At 37.2% G+C, this 17581-nt stretch overlaps 1 long non-coding RNA gene across 2 annotated transcripts; it reads right to left on the bottom strand.

Annotated features, from left to right (window-relative positions):
• Positions 1-4331: 4331 nt before the first annotated feature.
• LOC106938972 (uncharacterized) lies at positions 4332-12159 on the bottom strand. 2 transcript variants are annotated; one of them, XR_001422731.1, is made up of 3 exons: positions 11945-12159; positions 7551-10969; positions 4332-4770 (listed from the first exon to the last, which is right to left on the bottom strand). It is a non-coding gene; the product is annotated as an uncharacterized LOC106938972 (long non-coding RNA). The 2 variants fall into 2 exon arrangements; XR_001422730.1 differs by lacking the exon at positions 4332-4770 and having other exon boundaries at positions 7389-10969.
• Between the last annotated feature and the right edge of the window lie 5422 nt (positions 12160-17581).

The raw sequence follows: 17581 nt of genomic DNA, 5'->3' as shown, positions 1-17581 counted from the left end.
GACAACTTTAATAAATATCTGGATAAATGTAATTTCATTATTTGTAACAAATTAACTATTTTTTTTAAGTTGGATCACCTGTTCTCTTTTTTCAGTGTTTTTAAAGATTTGATAACAAAAGCAATTTTAGCAGTTTTTTTTTTAGTTCTTTTCATAGAATAATTGTTGTGTATATCCACTGAATTAGATTAAAAATGTCAATATTATTAATTTGGAACTGGACTTTTTTCATCCCTGTAATTTTTTTACAAATGTAAACATCCCATAAAAGTGCTAGTTACATTTAACCAAGTCAAGAAAGAATAAAAACTGATTCAGATGCAGCAAAGTCGATGAAAATGTTTCACCTTTTGTTAAAGCTTGGTTAAAAAAGACAGACTTTATAGGAAAATAATGTTCAATTATTTTACTCTGCTTACAAATTAAAACTTTCCATCTGCGTCTGTAGATCTAATTTGAACTGTAGTTGGCACAAAATCAATCCAAATGCCACAAGTGGCTCCTGGGCCACTTTGGACATAAAAGAACTTTTCATCAAAAAAGACAATACATTTTCAGACTAGCAGCAAAAACCCTCCAGAAAAAACACTGAAATTTCTGAGCTCAAAAAGTCGTAGACGTGCAAGAAACAAATCTCAGAAATGTTTCAATTAATTTCACATATTTTCTTGAAAACTTCGAAAAAAACTGAGCAAAGAAACAAACAAAGAAACAAAACTTTTCAAACTCAGAAAATTTCCAAAAGTCAAAGATTTTTGACTTCATGAGCTCAGAAAATTTCCACATTTACTTCAGGAAATGTCTGAGATTAATCTCAAAATGTTTTTTCTTTGCAAATGTTTGACTTTGAACTCAGAAATTTACAAGTGAAATTTATCACAAAATTCTGAGATTTTCTTGCACATCTACAACTTTTCAAGCACAAACATTTCAATGTGTTTCCTAGAAACTGATCTCTCTAGGTGTTTCCCTTTCTTCCCGTCTCTTTCACAGAAGATGAGTCGGGCAGAATAATCGGTCCGATCCGAGTCCCAGATGCTCGCTGCGCCTTGGCCAGCTCAGATTGTGCGTCTGCTGGGGTCGGCAGACAGAAACAGAGGGATGTTGTTTGAAAACAGCTGCAGTCTTGGAGTGTGTTGTTAATTTGATTGCAGACTCAGCGGACGACTTGGACGCCAGGTGCAGACGGCAGATGGTGTTGCTGCTGCAGGCAGATTTCTCTGTTAAACTTTTAAACAAGTTTGGTCGCAGTCAGAGGAGCGAAACAAAAACAAGCTCATAAAGCGCTGTGATGAATGTTACGGAGAGTGTCTCATCTAAATCAGTCCCACTCTGGAAAGAAGCCACAGAAATTCCTACTAGTCAGACTCACTGATTAGCTCACAAGTACAAAAAAATCTCTTTTTTAAAAACTAAAATCAGCAAAATGTTGTGTTTTTATTCCCTACTCAACAGTAAACTAAGCATGAACTTTTTTCATTAAACAAATGGTACAACATGTTCATAGATATGTTATTAACTCATCTCTAAACACTGTATAAATCAATAATAACTGTTTATTATGTGTTAATTAAGGGTGAAAAAGTGAAAATCTACCAGCTTCTTGCCAAATAGTGAGTCAGATCTGTTCACCATTTTATCTACGGTTGTTATACTAAACATTTCAGATCACCTGGTAAACAGAATAAGCATTCAGATAACATCTGTAAACTATTTATTACCCAAACAGATAAAGAAATACTTATTTTATAGACACGGGATCATAAATAAGAAACTTCAAATTGTTTCCTTATTAAATAATAGACATATAGTTTACTTATTATTGAAGAAAACTGGAAAAAACAAAAACAATCTATTCTCAGCAATAAAAACAATATCTCGGTCAGACTTCGTTTGAGAAGATTTCCTGCATTCAGTCAAGTTTTAATACAGCAAATAAAAGCAGATTTGGTTGCACCAGGATGGTCCTAGTTGCCATGACAACAGAAGGAAGCCAGAAAGCTCGGAAAATAGGATCGCCTTGTGTTGCATCAAACGTTCTTGTAAGTAGATTTTAACTTAAAGTCCTAGTTTTGTAGGAAGTCATTAGATTTATTCATGAATTTTGGTCAGGGGGATTCTCAAAAATCATTACAGGGGCCACAAATGGCCCTGGGGCCTCACTTTGACCACCATTAAAGGGACCCTATTGTGATAAATTTACACTTGGCACATTTTTGTGTTTCCATTTGGGTCTCAACTGATTCTAAAAACAGACCAAGCACTTAAAAAAAACAACAAACAAACACCCAGCCGCTTTGTTGGCAATAAGTTTATGATTTTTGGAGTCTGGAAAATGTGCCGAGTCCAAAACTTCAACAGACACTTTGTTGTTACCTAGCAACCCCAGCAGAGTTCTGCCCCGTCACCTAGCAACCAAAGCTGAGCTCCAGCATGTTCCGTCAGCTTATTTTACTGTTGCATAATGGCTGCTGGAAAAGACAAGTGTTTTGATTTTGATTTATCATCTAGAAACTACTTGCTCGCAGGAGGGTTCAGTTCATCCTTACCTGTTCAAGGAAGCACAACAGGTCATCTTTACAATGAAGCACATAACTCATCATAATTCTGCTGTGTGACGTTTCTCCTGAGTGTCCTCCAGTAGATGGGTTGTGCTTTCAGTATTTTAGATCCATTAGCAGAACCTCTGGAGGTTCTGTTCATCAGCAAACATACAGAATGTCCTCTGTTTTCCTTCAGGGCGCTCAGCCCTGGACAGCGATGCTGACATTTACCGTCGCCCCGGTGGCAGCGGGTCCAGGGCTGCTGCTCAAAACGATGACATATCGGACACAAAAGGGACAACAATGTGCAGGAGGCTGCAGCTAGCCGGACTGGCAGCTACATTTACTCTGACTCCAAACACCTGGAGGCACATAAAGGTGAAAGTGTTTCCTGGTTCGTAATTAACTGTGGACCTTTTAGGAAACCCAATGACAGAACTTAAACACGTTTTATCTATGGCTCGCTGACAGGCACTTTATCAGCTCGCAAAGCACTTCATTAGCTCCACTGTTAGCTGGACTGCTGATAGTGGAGCTAATTTTTTGTTCAGCTCTTTAGCATTTTTTCTAACTTTGAATACATTTAGTGCACTTAGCTTCTCCTAAATTTCTAAAGTTGTAATTTTTTGACTGTTTTGTAAAATTTCAGTTGAGTAAAATTCAGCATCTGTGTTGAAGTTTTGGTCATCAACTCTTCAAGTAGATAGATGTTCATATTCATGCAATTCTGGTGTAGCACTTTAGCGCCAGCAGAACTACTGTTTATGATTAGCGTACAGCTAATTTTTTAGCTAGCCGTGTTCACCACTGGTGAAGCTCAAACTGTCAGAGAAGAAATCCCTCAGGAACAAAACACAAGAATAAAATATATTCTTGCGATAAATTAAATGTGTGGTTTTAAAGGTGATAGACTGGAAGCTTAACAATATTTAAAGAAATTCCTGATGAGCATTTAGATTTTTAACAAAACTGAAGAGAGGGAGTGAAATTATTCAGGGTGCTGGCGCTGACGTGGCAACGTGATTCACTTTGTGTAGACGAGTAAACTCACAAGGACAGGCAGTAATTGGCCTGCCAGGGCTTCACTTTCTATGATTTAAGGTGGACCGTCGATGCGGCGCACATTCCTCTGCTGCGACACTTTGAGGAAAATAAATAACGCCGCTCCTGCTTCTGTAATAAAATCAGAGCTACATGAAGTTTATCCATGATATAAAGAACAAAAACACCCTTCGCATCACACGACAGTGGAGGAAAAAATAGAAAAGCTGTCTGTGTCATGGCTGCAAACAGCAATTTGTATAAATGAAAACTGTATATTAACTGTATATTCACAGCACAGCTTGGGTTACACCACCTTCTATAAATATATTTGATTAATTATATTCCATTTCTGTTCTAGTTTTACCTTGTTCTTTGGCAGTATTGTGTATTTTTTACTTGTATGGAAAAATTAAAAATTGATTAATCATTGTCAGATTAAAAGTACATGACAATTGCATTTCCGTTTCAAAAATGTGTTTTTTATGTTTTGATGTAATAACTATAAATGTCATGTTTTCATAAATGGAAAATCATCAGTTAAAAATAAAATCTTTCAAACATCTCTATGTGCAGTGAATCTATATAATGTGCTTCTTAGAGATAAAGTCCCTGAAACAAATTGACTTATCAGTTATATTCCAGCGTAACTGATAAGTCAATTTATTATATGCATTTATTTATTTGGTTTTACTTCACTTTGAATGAAGAACATGACTCTTTATGCTTTTGTATGAATTGGATGCTGTTCCCCCACTTAAGGGCGCCACTGCCTTTTAGAATATTTTTAGTCCTGTTAGATAATTTCTATTAAACTGTAAAATATGTCATGAACAGGATAAAAATATCCAGTTATTGCTGCTTCTTCCCAGCGTTTGCATGTCTTTAGTAAAATCTGCGTTTCTTTGTGAATCTCTGGACACTTTCCTGCTGGTGTGACCGACAGGAGCCGCTTCTGTCATCTGGTGCCAAACGCAACAGATGTAAACGCACACACACACACACACACACACACACACACACACACACACCTGTAATCCATGCTAACCGTACTGTAGGCTGCACACACACTTTTACTGGACGTATGCGTTTCCACACACAGGTTGTTAGTTCGTACGCCAGTCACGAAGCCGGAGCAGACGGCGGAGGTTGGCAGCAGAACCGTCGGGTTCTGTGTGATTTGGACCTGAAGGCCATGAGGGGGGCAGTCATGGAACAAAGTTACACAACAAAGCAAAATAAAGGACTGCACTCTTTTAATAGATGTTAAAACTTTGTTTTATATGATTTGGTTTTGTTTTTGTCAAATTTAAATATTTAAGATCCTCAAACAGAGACAATTTGTACGATTTAGGGCCAAAATGGAGGACATTTCTGCCAGAATATTCAGAAATTTTCTACAAAACACTTGGAAATTTTTGAGTTTCAATAGTCAGAAATTTCCTCTGAAATGTCATTGTTTCTATAACATTTCTGAGATTAATCTCAACATTTCTGTTTTTTTAATAGCAAACTTTTGACTTTTTAAGATCTGAAATTTTGTTTTCCCAAGAAACTTTTCTGAAAATAAGTTCATTTTCTGTGTATTTTTGTCTTTTTTTAAACTCAGAAATTTCCAGATTTTTTCCTTGAAAAAGTAAAATATGTTTATATTGCACCTTTTGCAGTTTGAAAAACACAAAGTGCTTCACAAAGTAAGAACACAGATGTGACATAAAACCAAATATAAATTAAAATGCAGCTGAAGACAAATTTATTCAGATTGGCAAAAGAATTAAGCTGCATTCCAGTCTGGGGAGATTAATCTCAAAATTTCTGAGTTGCTTTCAGAAATTTGCTCCTTGTTTTTATGTACAGTCATGGCCCTAATACGCCATCGTAAATTTGGATCTAAGCAAAAGATAGAAATGAATTTAACCTTAATTTATTTCTCAAATTAAATGGTAAAACTACATTTTCAGAAAGCTGGGTTTAAAAGCTCCTGCAGTCAGGAAATCACTAAATGTGTCCTGATGTTTTAAATAAAGCCCAAAAGCAGAAAGCTGGAGGAAAATGTGTTTTTTTTTAATGAAGGAAAAATAATTAGCTTGCAATCCAAATCAGAAGAAACTAGAGGAGCCAACGGGCAGCCAGAGATCTGGCAGAGCAGAAAAAGAGAAACGAAAAGCCGGGAGTTTAAATACACCGAGATGCAGGAGAAAATGGCACCAAAGGGTCTAGTCAAAGAAAATCAGGAACATTAGGAAATATTTAACAGTTGGTGCAGGAAAAAATCTGAACGTCAAACAAAACTAGTAATCTAATAAAACAAATCCAAAACCCAAACAATGAGAATTACAACTGAACACAAGAAATAAACACAAATGGTAAAATATAGGAAAAAAACAATGTTGTTTTAATAATTCCTTTTCCTTGATGTTGACAGAATAAGTGCTCGTTATACTGACAGATCATCTATAATCTGAGAAAAGTGTCTGATTATGAGTTAAATCTGCAGCTTTTTCATCGTTTTCAAAGAATAATTTAATTAAAACAAGCCTCTATATTTTGCTGAAAAGTTACTTTTAAGATAGTTTGTCTTATTTCAAGTTTGCCAAGATGTCTGAACTGGACTAAAAATACTTGGTAAGATTTGAAGTTTTTCAGACTTTTTTGGGTTTTTTATTGTTGCTGATACAAATAAACCTGGTTGATTGACTTAAAGGATTAATTATGTGTAAAATGAAACACTTTGATGAAAGTGATGCTTGTGCATGCTCAGATAAAGCCGGACAGGTGTTTTAATAAAAACCTCCACAGGGTGACGGCTCTGATGAGAACATTCCCAAACAGAGAGTCGCCTGTTTCCTCCATAAAAGGGAAGTTAAAGCGGGCAGGTGGTCCGGGTCGCGCTCCGCCACCTGTTTCTCAGCTCCACCAGATGCTTCGCTGCGCGGCCGGGACTCCTCTCAGCCAGGAATCGGCTCCTATTTATTACCGGCCCCACGAGGTTGGAGTGGAAGTGTGAGCGCTCATCCTCCGCAGGCAGTGGGAGGTGTTTCATTACCGGCGACACGCAGCAGAGAAAAGCCGCTGAATTTCACCAGAATATCACCTTCAGAAGCCAGAGAAGACAGGAGGAGCTCAGGACTGCAGCTATGACTCCACTGAAACAGCACAGAGCTAATAAACACACCGATTTTCAGCCAAATGGATGCATCTGGATGTAGTTTAATATCTTTAAATAGTTCATTTATTTCACTCATTTAAATTAAAAGCTTGTATATTATGACACAGATTGATTTATTTCTCTTAGTTTTGATGATTGTGATCTAAAGCTGATTAAAATCTAAAATTTATCACCTTAGAAAATGTTAATATCATTAGAGACCAATAAAAACATTGGAAAGTTGAGAGGAAGGAAAAAGTGTTGTTGAAAAAGGTGAATAGGTAATAGGGATTAGAGGAGACCTGAAGAACACAGACAGGGGTGCATTTATTTTAAAACAGAGGTTTGTTTAGTATGATGGATGGACAGATGGTCCATCCATCCATCCATCCATCCATCCATCCATCCATCCATCCATCCATCCATCCATCCATCCATCCATCCAAACTCAGGGATTAAATAAATATATTTTTACTTTAATAGAATAATAATAATAGCTACTGCAGACTGAGACTCGCTTCCTGTCATTCAGGCTAAAGAACTGTTCAAAAGAATCGGATTGTTCCTGAACGCCACATCACAAATCTGAAAACTATTAATAAAAAAAAAATGCCTTTAAAGTATCTCTGCACTCTGAATTCACAAGTTTTTTTTTCTTTTTGAATTAAACTGAACCAAGTATTTTACATGTGGACAGGCTCCGTCTACCAGGACGGAGGTAGACGTCTGTTCGTCTTTTCTTTGGCTGAGCTGCACTGAAACGAATGTCGTTGTGCTTCAGTAAAAGCTGATTTTGATTCTGTATCGATTTTATTTACCTCAGATGTGACTGTCCTAAAATAAATCACTTCACAGTCCGGTCCATCGCTGAAGCTCACTGCTCGGACTGTCTGACTCTGTTTGGAAGCGGCAGAGTGAAATAATTTGCTTTTCATTTTGATGTTGGTTAAATTCACTGAGGAGTTTTTACACTGAGGCAGAAAAAAAACAAAGAGAAAACATCAATATTCCTCCATTAAGTTTTCCTTTTGTCCAGTCCAGCCTGGTTGAGCTGTTTTTTATCGAGTTATTTCAGGCAGAAGTCAGAAAATAACCGGGGTCTACTGAGGCTAATGTGGCCGTCATTAACCTACACGACCTTCATTACAGGAAGAGAGTCAGAAAAAAACATCAGCAAGCGAGAAATTCACTGTTTATGTGCAAAATGGCATGATGGGAAATTATTCTGAGGTCAGATGTCACATCCAACCAACCATCCAACCAACCAGCCAACCAACCATCCATCCATCCATCCATCCATCCAGTTAAATTCTTGGGCCAAATTTCCTCTACATCAGTTCTGGAAAAATACATAATTTCTGAGTTTTAACAAGAAAGATTTGGTTATGAACTTCAGAAATGATTCCAATCTGATCTGAAGAGACAAAAACAAAACGAATCCACACTGTCATTATTTATCGACCACAGATAAAACTGAAAAACTTTGGAAAACCAACTTCATTCATCAAAAACCTGAATGTTGGATCAGAGAAACAAAATGTTTCAGTTTCTAAAGGTTCAAATTCATCATCAGTTGATTTAGGTGGTGAGAAACAACAGTGTGTGTTTTGTCCTGTGTGTAAGTTTATGAGTGCAAATACAACGTGGAGGTCACTGTTCCAATGAACATCTATTTTCTAATTTAATTAATTTTGCGGTGATGTGTTGCGAGGTCGTATGTAACCAAGGTGAAGCTGGAGGACGGACGCTCCCCGCCTGAAGGACGGAGACAGAAACAGCTGTCGCTTTTTATGACAAACTTTAAATTTGTTTTCTATGGTTGGAAAAAACAGAAAACATTTTTTGTTTCTCTAAGAGAAAGTGACTAATATGACAGAATATTAATGTGCTGCATGCGAAGCCGTCTTGGAGCTTGTTTGGATTTTCATTATATTTAGAAACAAAATAAAATTAAAAAGTTAAAAATATTTAAAATCACGCAGAATTTTAAATATAAACATTCTGCAGAAAAGGTTCAGAAATAGCAGCTGAGATGAGTTCAAAAAATATTTTTCTTCATCTGTTATTTAAAATAATGAAATTAAGACTCTGTGCAACGTAAGGGTTGATGGTTCCCAAAACCAGCATGAAGTTTAACATTTCCCCTTCATGTTAAACAGAAGAAAGATGTGGAGAAAACCCATAAAACCCAAAAACATCCCCACTGTTGTGCTTCCAGTCGGAGGAAGGAGTCAGGATGTGCATTTTGTTATCTGCTTTTCAGCCGCCGTCCCTCTCGCTGCCATAAACTTGATTCAATCTGTATTTTTCCGTTTAATAATAAAAGAGCGCTCCAGGAACAAAGTGGCATGTGACTTTCTGGATAATTTCTCCGGTTCATTTTCTCCTGCAGCTCTCTGAGCGTCCCTCCAATCTCTGCAGGAGTCGATCTCTCCCAGGCCGACCCCGGTAATCAATAGGGAGGCTGATATTACTGCGGGCTGCCGGTGAGTTATTCCTCCTCGCTGATGGAGGAGAGGGAGGATGAATCTGAGCAGTGGAGCGTTGGCTCAGGATTTGATCTCAGGAGGGACAGACTGAATGATTTTCTGAGATAATTCTGTCAGGAGAAGTTTGAGTGACACAACTGCATGTTAGAGTCTGAAGTGAAGATTTCAAGTCCTCCAACAAAACCCTGAGTGGAACTTTAACGAGTTAATTTAATGAAATAGATAGTAATGCGTGCTAAAAATGTTAACACAATTCATTTTGTATTTTACTTACAAAAATCCGGAGGTGGAACCTTTGTTGCACGTTTCTTGTGCGCCTGTAAATTTGACGCACAAGCAGCATCCGCTAACAGCAGCGATGAAAGTTTCACTGGGGATTAATATCTGCTTCAAAATTTGATTTGATTGGAAAAAGACTACTGTTGTGTTCGAGTCCCGCTAAAAGGAGTAAACATATCAGTGAAACCTAAAACATCATCTTAGTGCTAAACATGCAGCAGCTAACGTTAATGTTAGCATCCACGTTTCAAAAGAAGCTCCATGGATGACCAGAGCTTCCTGAACCTCTGGAAAGCTGAACTTTGCTCTAATATGATGATTAAATCACCTAAACAACAAATTAAAAACAATAAATGCTGTGGAGCTCATATGTTGTTGTTAAGCTGCAGTATGTAACTTATGTAAAACATTTTTTGTTAAAATTGTCTTTATATTTGACAGTTTAGTATGAAACACAATCGGTGACAAAAATTTATCTCCTCTGCCTTCTCCCAGTGCTAACTGGAAACAACCAGTCAGAGCCAGGAGGCGGGTCTTAGCGCTGTCAATCACCCTCCTCCTTTGCTCTCTGCTATGCTGCAGCTAGCATAGCATGTTGTGAATGCTCAGGCTTCTTAGCATAGCCACAAAGGAGCGAGTACATGAGGATGATAAACAGCATTAAGAACCGCCTCCTGGATGTGATTGGTTGTTATGGAGCGGTGCAGAAATGCAACTCAGGGAGAAAGTGGAGGAGATTATATGACTTATAACAAACTCAGTTTGTTGACAGTTTTAACAAATATATAAAATAATTTTCTTCATAAAAGTTACATACTGCAGGTTTGAGGGTTTTTGAATTCAGAATGTTGCCCATTTTGTCGATGTAGTTTTCAATTAATTACAGACCCTCCAATTAAAAATCTTAATCTTGTCCCACCAGTAGCTATAGCTGTGTGTTTTGATGTTTTAGTTTCTACAAAATAGAAGTTGAAGATCTGCATCTAGTTCAAATAATTTCCTGGTCTAATTCTGATCCTGCAGGATTAAAAAAAATCTGATTTCAACAAAAGAAAATCATAATTCAACATCAACAGCTGCCTTTCTCTGTCAGTGCAGTTAAGCTGAAGAGCATCCAGCCTTTCCAACAGTTTGAGTGAAACTTTTTAAGTCATTATCCCTCCCAGCAGCTGCGTCTGTTTTTGTTTCTGTAGATGTTTTCCAGTCTGAGATAAGCCTTCCTCTTGGTCTTCCTCGGCTCCAGCAGGAGCATCAGCTCCTGAATCACCGCGGCTTTTTGTCAGACACAAACGATCTTGTTCCCCTCAGCTGGCAGCAGAGAGTGAGGACAGATACGATGTAAAGCACAGACACCAGATTAAGTTTGGGATTAGCCATCGATCCTTCATGCAAACACACATTCTTCTCCTCCAACCTCCGAGGCGTCGTTTAATCTCTCCGCTGCAAACCTGGCTCTGAGACGCGTCTCTCTGAGCACAAACAGACACAAAAAGATTTACTAATGAATCTGTCCTGCTCTCTGAGGGCCGATAAGGACAGGAAGTTATAATTGAAACTGACCAATCAGCTGTCTGCCAGACTCAGATTTTCAGATAAGGAAGTAAAGGTTTACCAGAAATCAGGACCAGACAAAGAAACGCTTCGTTTCAATTACAAGTTCATAAAAATCATGTTTGTTTCAGTTTTAGTCTAATTAAACGCCATTTGACTCTCCTTGTGTTTGACTAGATGATTCAACAAAACTTTAAATGGATTAGCAGGACATTATCAGAGCAGATTTAAATTCTATGTAAAATGTTATTTAGCTGGACTGCTGCAATGTTTAATGGATTTTATTTGGATCTAGATTTTTATTGGTTTAACTTCAAGATTATTGAACAGAAGCTAATTTAAATTAAGTTATGCTTTAATTCAGAAAATATTTTTTCTGACTGGTTTAAACTGGATTTTTCACTTTCTTGGCCTGAATGTGACCCATATCTGACCGGAGGTCTGAACATCCCAAATCCGATCTTTTCACCAGAAAATAAATCTGATTTGCGCCACATTATATATGGAATTCTGTGTCCAATTGATTGCAAAATATCTGAAAGGTGCTGTAACATTTTATCCAACTTTTACGTAATCGACGCAAGACATGCGTCATAATTCTGCACCAATTTTCCCAAAAGTAGCCTCCCCAAAGCATAAGTGGCTTTTGCTCCAAGTCCCGTCGTCTCCTCTGATGGCTGAGTTGAGATGGCTGCATGTAACCTCATAACTGTTTCATCCATGGTTTTTAATGACTTACTGCGTGAACAAGATTATTCACGCATATTTCATTCATATTTAATTTCTTATTTAATGAAAACACGACGTAAAAACGAAATTGTGTTTGTTCGAGTTTGGCAGAAAATAGACAAAGATTTGCACACATTTAAATGGAAACCACAGCATAATCTTACCTTTCCTGACTCCACATCCACAGATTTCTCGCCGGAAGCTGCAGTCAACACTACGCTAAAGGCCGTTACTGTTCCCTTTTTTAACTTAATAATAATTTTTGTTTGTTTGTTTACTTCATTTTGTTATAATCTTCTGACAAGGCTGTCAGCTCTGAATAACTAAAAATAGATTCGTAAACCGCGCGCCCATTGTTACTTCCGTAAACAAAGCGTTGCTGTGTGACGTCATGGTTCGTCTTCTGCGCATGCGGGTCTCTTCATTGGATGCAGCTGAGCTAATCAGGGGGATTTGGACCAGGTGTGAAGGAGAACGAAAGGTGAATAATATAATACCAGCCAACTGCTTTCTAAAGATAATTATCTCAGAGAAATGAACTGAAAACTTAAAACACAGCAAATAATAATAAAAAAGCAAAACCAAAACACCCAGGATCATAATATTTAATAAGATACCAGATTTAATTTGGGGGTGCTTTGTAGTTAATTACATTTTAGTGAGACAACAAAATCAGATTTATTTAATCAGGATGAATTTTTATTAGACTTTTTTAGTTGATTCATAAGTTCAGTAACTTACTAATGTTGAGACATTTGAAAGTTTTTGTCAGTTGATGTTCTTGTTAACTTGGTCAAAAGAATATTATATTTAAGATCTGTGATAGATAAAGAAGATAAAATTACATTAAACCTACTCATTTCACTTGTGTGAAACCTGTTGACAAACTTGAATTTAGTTAACTAGAAAAAACGTATTAATAAACTTATCAGTTGGTGGAAATCAAGTAATGTAATTTGTTTACGCTGAGTGAAAAAATGTAAAATAAGTTCAATAAAAGAGTGTTTGCTTTGTTAAACTAACAAGTTTTAGTTAGTTGATTTAACTCTTGTCTGAAGTGACTTGAAGTAGCCAGTTAATTTATGAATTTATGTTAGTTAAACATAAATTCATAAAGGCAGATTAATATATATGTTTTGCTTTCACTTAACAAAATGATGTGAAACCTGTTGAAAAGAAAAAGATTATAAGTCAATGACTTATTTCTTTGAGTATGACAAAATAAACCTGAATGAAAAGCGTTTTTAAACATCAGGATGGAAAAACTTTCTGTCTTCCTTTAGCTGCCAAAGATTCATCGTCAGAAAGCTGGAAGCAGAAAGAAAAGAAGCTGAATAAAACATAAAGTCACAAAGCAGCCGGACCGGCACGGACATGCAGACGCTTCCTACAGGTGCAAATTTATGGTAGGTTTCCTCCCTTTCACATCCCTCCTGACACCTTCATTACAAAGTAAAATAACTCAGAAATTGGACTTTTCCTTCTTCCGTGGATCAGGTCGCTGGATGTTGTTAGAAAGTGAGGACGAGGTTTTAAATAACAAGGTCCAAGTCAACGCCAAACTAATCCTGGCACATGAGAGATGGGCGCTCAGAAGAGAGGGATGACCAGGAGTCACTGCGGAGGCTCCGGGTTCTGAATCAGATCCGGCCCCGAGGCGGAGGGGCCCCGCTGAATTTCAATTCAGGCTCAAAGGATTAAAGAGCCAACGACTCCTCCACTAAGAAGACTCAGTTTAACTGACAGACAGCCGTGGAAATCCACAAAACACAGGGCCGAAATGTTGCAAATCAGTAAGATCGGTTTTAATCGGACAAAAATGACCTCAAGAAGTGCAAAATATGGGGTTCCATTAGAGCCAAAAGCATTTTTATGTGTTTATGTAAGGTATATATCTTGAGTTTTATTTGGTGGTGGCTCTTTGTCTAATTCAGTGAGTGTTATAGAGTATTTGGTAGTTTTTATTAGTAATCATTAGTGTAATATTGTTTTGCTTTAGTTACAATTTTAGTACTTTTTTCATATTTTGGTTAAAATGACATTGGTTGGCATGTTTTCCTTCATTCTTATAGCTTCATATGAAGTCAGGTTATCCAAACTGTCAAACATGTATAGAAATATGGAACAAATCGCAACATTTAACAGCCAAATACGGGGCAATTCTGTATTTTAGGAATGGGTGGCAACCCTATAACACAAGTAGAAGATCTGCATCTGGTTTAAATCATTTGCAGGTTTCCTTCGACGCCTGTTCAGAAACAACAGAAGTCGCGTTTAGTTTCTGTTCAGGAAGTAAAAGAGTTGCCTTTAGATTGAGGATTTCGGTTCTGTCAGCTGAAAGTGAGAAAAGACGGAGCGTACATCCGTCCCCTTCCTTTCCTCCCGCTCTGCCAGGCGGCGGCCATCAGTCAGCCGTCCTCCGCCGTAAAGGCCGACTCTCCGCCCGCACAGAGGCGAGGATGCAGATTTACAACTTCAGCCTTTCTGTCCAAACTTCACCCTCCTTCCCTTCATCAGGCGCGCTGATCCGTGAAAGTTTAGCGAGGCAAATCGACGGGATAAACCAGAAACATGCCTAATTGGTTTGTGCCTCGCTGTGATAATAGATTAAAATCTAGTGGATTGAAAACATTGGGGTTTTAGTCAAAAGAGAAATTTTGATGGACCAATTGTGAATTCAAATATGTTTTATGTTTCTACATAAAAGTTTTCAGGATGAAACTTCCTGTTGAAAATAAATAAATACATTTATTTTTCAATTAAAAAGCAAATAAATTTATATATAAATTTATAAATAAATAAATAAATAAATCTCCAGGTCTTCCTTGAAGAATTTTCTACTACATATAAGAAAGAGATTTATTTTGAATCAACTTAAAGGCTGATTAACCTACCAATTAAAGATTATAAGAGGAATTTGGCGATGCTAAAACTGCATAACATTTTCACTTCTTTCTATAGTTTGTCAAATTGTTACACATTGGACCCTCGGTATTAGCGGGAGTTAACGTCTACCTACAAATAAAATCCATTCATGCTTTAGATCCTCTCAGAACACCAAACATTAATACACTTTAATTGATACTGCAGAAGCTAACATCTACAATTTTCCATATTTTTACTCTTTGGGGTTCAGCCAATCAGCGCCAAGGAAAATAAATGACGCTTTTGGATTGGCTGCTTTGCTTTAGCGTCAAGTAGTGTTGCGTTGAGGTATTTTAGCTCCCCACGCTACATTTTCTTTCAAATATTTCAGATGTATTCCATAAAACAATACTGTTTAGAAAGATGCGTTTTGTTCCACTTCTCACCTGTAAACAACATACTGCAGCTTTAACACCTGATGAAAGTCTGAAACATCAGGAGATCCTGCAGCTGGTTTACGTTTCACACGCGGCCCACCGGCTCTGTTCCAGTTTCAGCTGAGAGAAGGGGTCAGATCTTCAGATGACCTTCAGGCTGAACGCATGAATCAAGTCCGAGTGGGCAGAGACAAGACGGAGCGTCAGGTTCTGACACCGGAGTCCCATTTCACCTGAGAAGCAGCTCGTCTGAGCAGGTGTGAAATTAAATCATGACGGACGTGATTTACAGTCAGAGAGCAGAAGAGCCGCCATGACGACAGAGAGAGAGAGAGAGAGGGAGAGAGAGAGACGTGTGGAGTCAATTCACACGATCACTGATAAACTTCCAGACACAAGTTACAAGAATTATTAGTCATTTATGTTCATTTAAAGGAAGGAAGGAAACAAGAGATGGAGGAATGAATGAATGAATGAATGAATGAGTTTATATATTTATTCCAGCTTCATTTCACATCTTAAAAACTTTATTTGCAGAATAATGAGTTATTCTGTATTTTTTTTTAAAACGGAGCCTATAAAATGGGTGAAAAACGTGGAGGTGACCTTCTGAGTGGAAGTGATTTAGGTTTGGGTGCTGATATGAGCGGCTGCTGGATGCCGATACAGACCAAATGTTTGATTAGCAGGAGGGGAAACATTTCAGCAGCGGGCTGAATAACCTGCAGGTTACTGGCGGCTACCGCCAGAAAATATGGACAACATTTACGGAAATAAACTAGTGCAAACATTATGCTGCAGGGAAATGTTAAGAAACAAGGAGCAGCTAGCTGGATTTTATTCAATATTACAAAAAAGTCAGCAATGGTTGAACAAAATGTGTTTTTAGATTTAGATGCAGTATAAATATGCCACAGTAGGCAATAAATTTAGGCATCAATCTGACCTTCCCAGGTGAATCAGAGAAGCTGCAGCTCTCTATACTGAGTGTTTGAGCCCAATAATGTGATAAACTCAGTTAAACCCAAAGCTAAGCAGAATCTGCAACTGTTCTGAGAGTGAAGTTAATGACTAATGAATTATTAAAGAGCTGTCTGCTGTTATGATCCAAGAGGTTGTTAAATCTGTTCTGTTTGCTGGAGCACAAATAGCTCCCCCCTTTTCAAGATAACACTGGCAGCATTTATGTGGGAATGTGAGGCTGACTACAGATTATTTCCTTTAGTTATTTCCAGAATGTTTGGAAACTGATCTTTTCTAGATAAGTTTCTAAAAACACTGATTAAATTTTCGTTAGCCAGCAAAGTAACAACTAATGAGCTTCAAGCAGTTTTCATAATCGATATGATTCAATTTGGGACCAAAACGGCAGCATTTGTTGCATTTCCTTATGCTGTGGTTCACTGAGTCAAACCTGCCAAACCCTTTGCGAAACCTGTTCCCCTCCTGGCCTGTGGGGGCGCTGCACCAAGAACCACTGATGGAAACGACACGAAAACCTCAGAAAAAGACACTGAAATGGAGCGTCGTCAGATTTCTGCAGTTGTAAGTTTTCTCTTTTGTCTTTTATGATGACTTAATAAGATCAGTGTATATAGAAAAAAAATCAGCAAAAAACTCTTTAGATTAATCCCTGAAGTTTAAAAAAAAACAAGGAAAATTTAAAGCACCAAAAGTAAATTCTTTTGGTATAATCCTAGAAAATTTCTGAGTCTAATGTCAACATTTCTGACTTTTGAAACACAGAAATGTCAGAGTTTTACTAGAAATTTTCTGAGTTTTTTTTCTTGTAAATTTTTGAGGTTATGGAGGAAGTTTACTCCAGAAACATAATTTAATCATCACATCAACACGTCTGAGCCAAGAAAATAAAATAAAAAAACACACAAATAACTTAAAATTAAGCAAATAAAGCAGTCAGATTATTTTTTTTGTATGAAATAGATTTTATTCATCATAGATCCCAAAGTGAAAAAATATTTTTTTCTACTCTTTCAAAAGAAAGGAATCTAGTTTTCAGTTTATTTTTCAATCAATCAAACGAATTAATTCACAGTTATAAATCAGGATTTGGTCACTTTCTTTCAATATTCTTGATATATTTATCCAAGCTTAATAAATTAATTAGATCTGATTTGGTTCAGTAAAAGTCTCTGGTTCAACTAATTACAAAAGTTTGGTAATAAAAACATGAATATTTTCTGTTGTAATGAACATTTTCCATTGCAGTAAAATTATGTTGGTAACAATTTCATCCCGAGATAAAAAGTCTCGGTTGCAGTTGGGACCGCACAAAATCAATCCAAAGGGCCCAAGAGGCCCCCGCACCACACTTTGAACACCCCTGTTTTTGACGCCTCCTGCAGCAAATTTTCCTGTCTGATAAAATAAATTGATGATTTTAGAGTCTCTTGTTGCTTTGAGGCAGAAATAAAGAGCTTTTTATTTACAAAGAATCTTAAAAACTAAGACGCTATAAAGTTATAGTTATGTAAAGTT

The sequence above is a fragment of the Poecilia latipinna genome, unplaced genomic scaffold (genome assembly GCF_001443285.1).
Source record: "Poecilia latipinna isolate Pla-1442-1.1 unplaced genomic scaffold, P_latipinna-1.0 Scaffold2736, whole genome shotgun sequence".
Lineage (NCBI taxonomy): Eukaryota > Metazoa > Chordata > Actinopteri > Cyprinodontiformes > Poeciliidae > Poecilia > Poecilia latipinna.
Note: the sequence above shows the minus strand (reverse complement) of the source record. Positions and strands in the feature narration are given on the sequence as shown.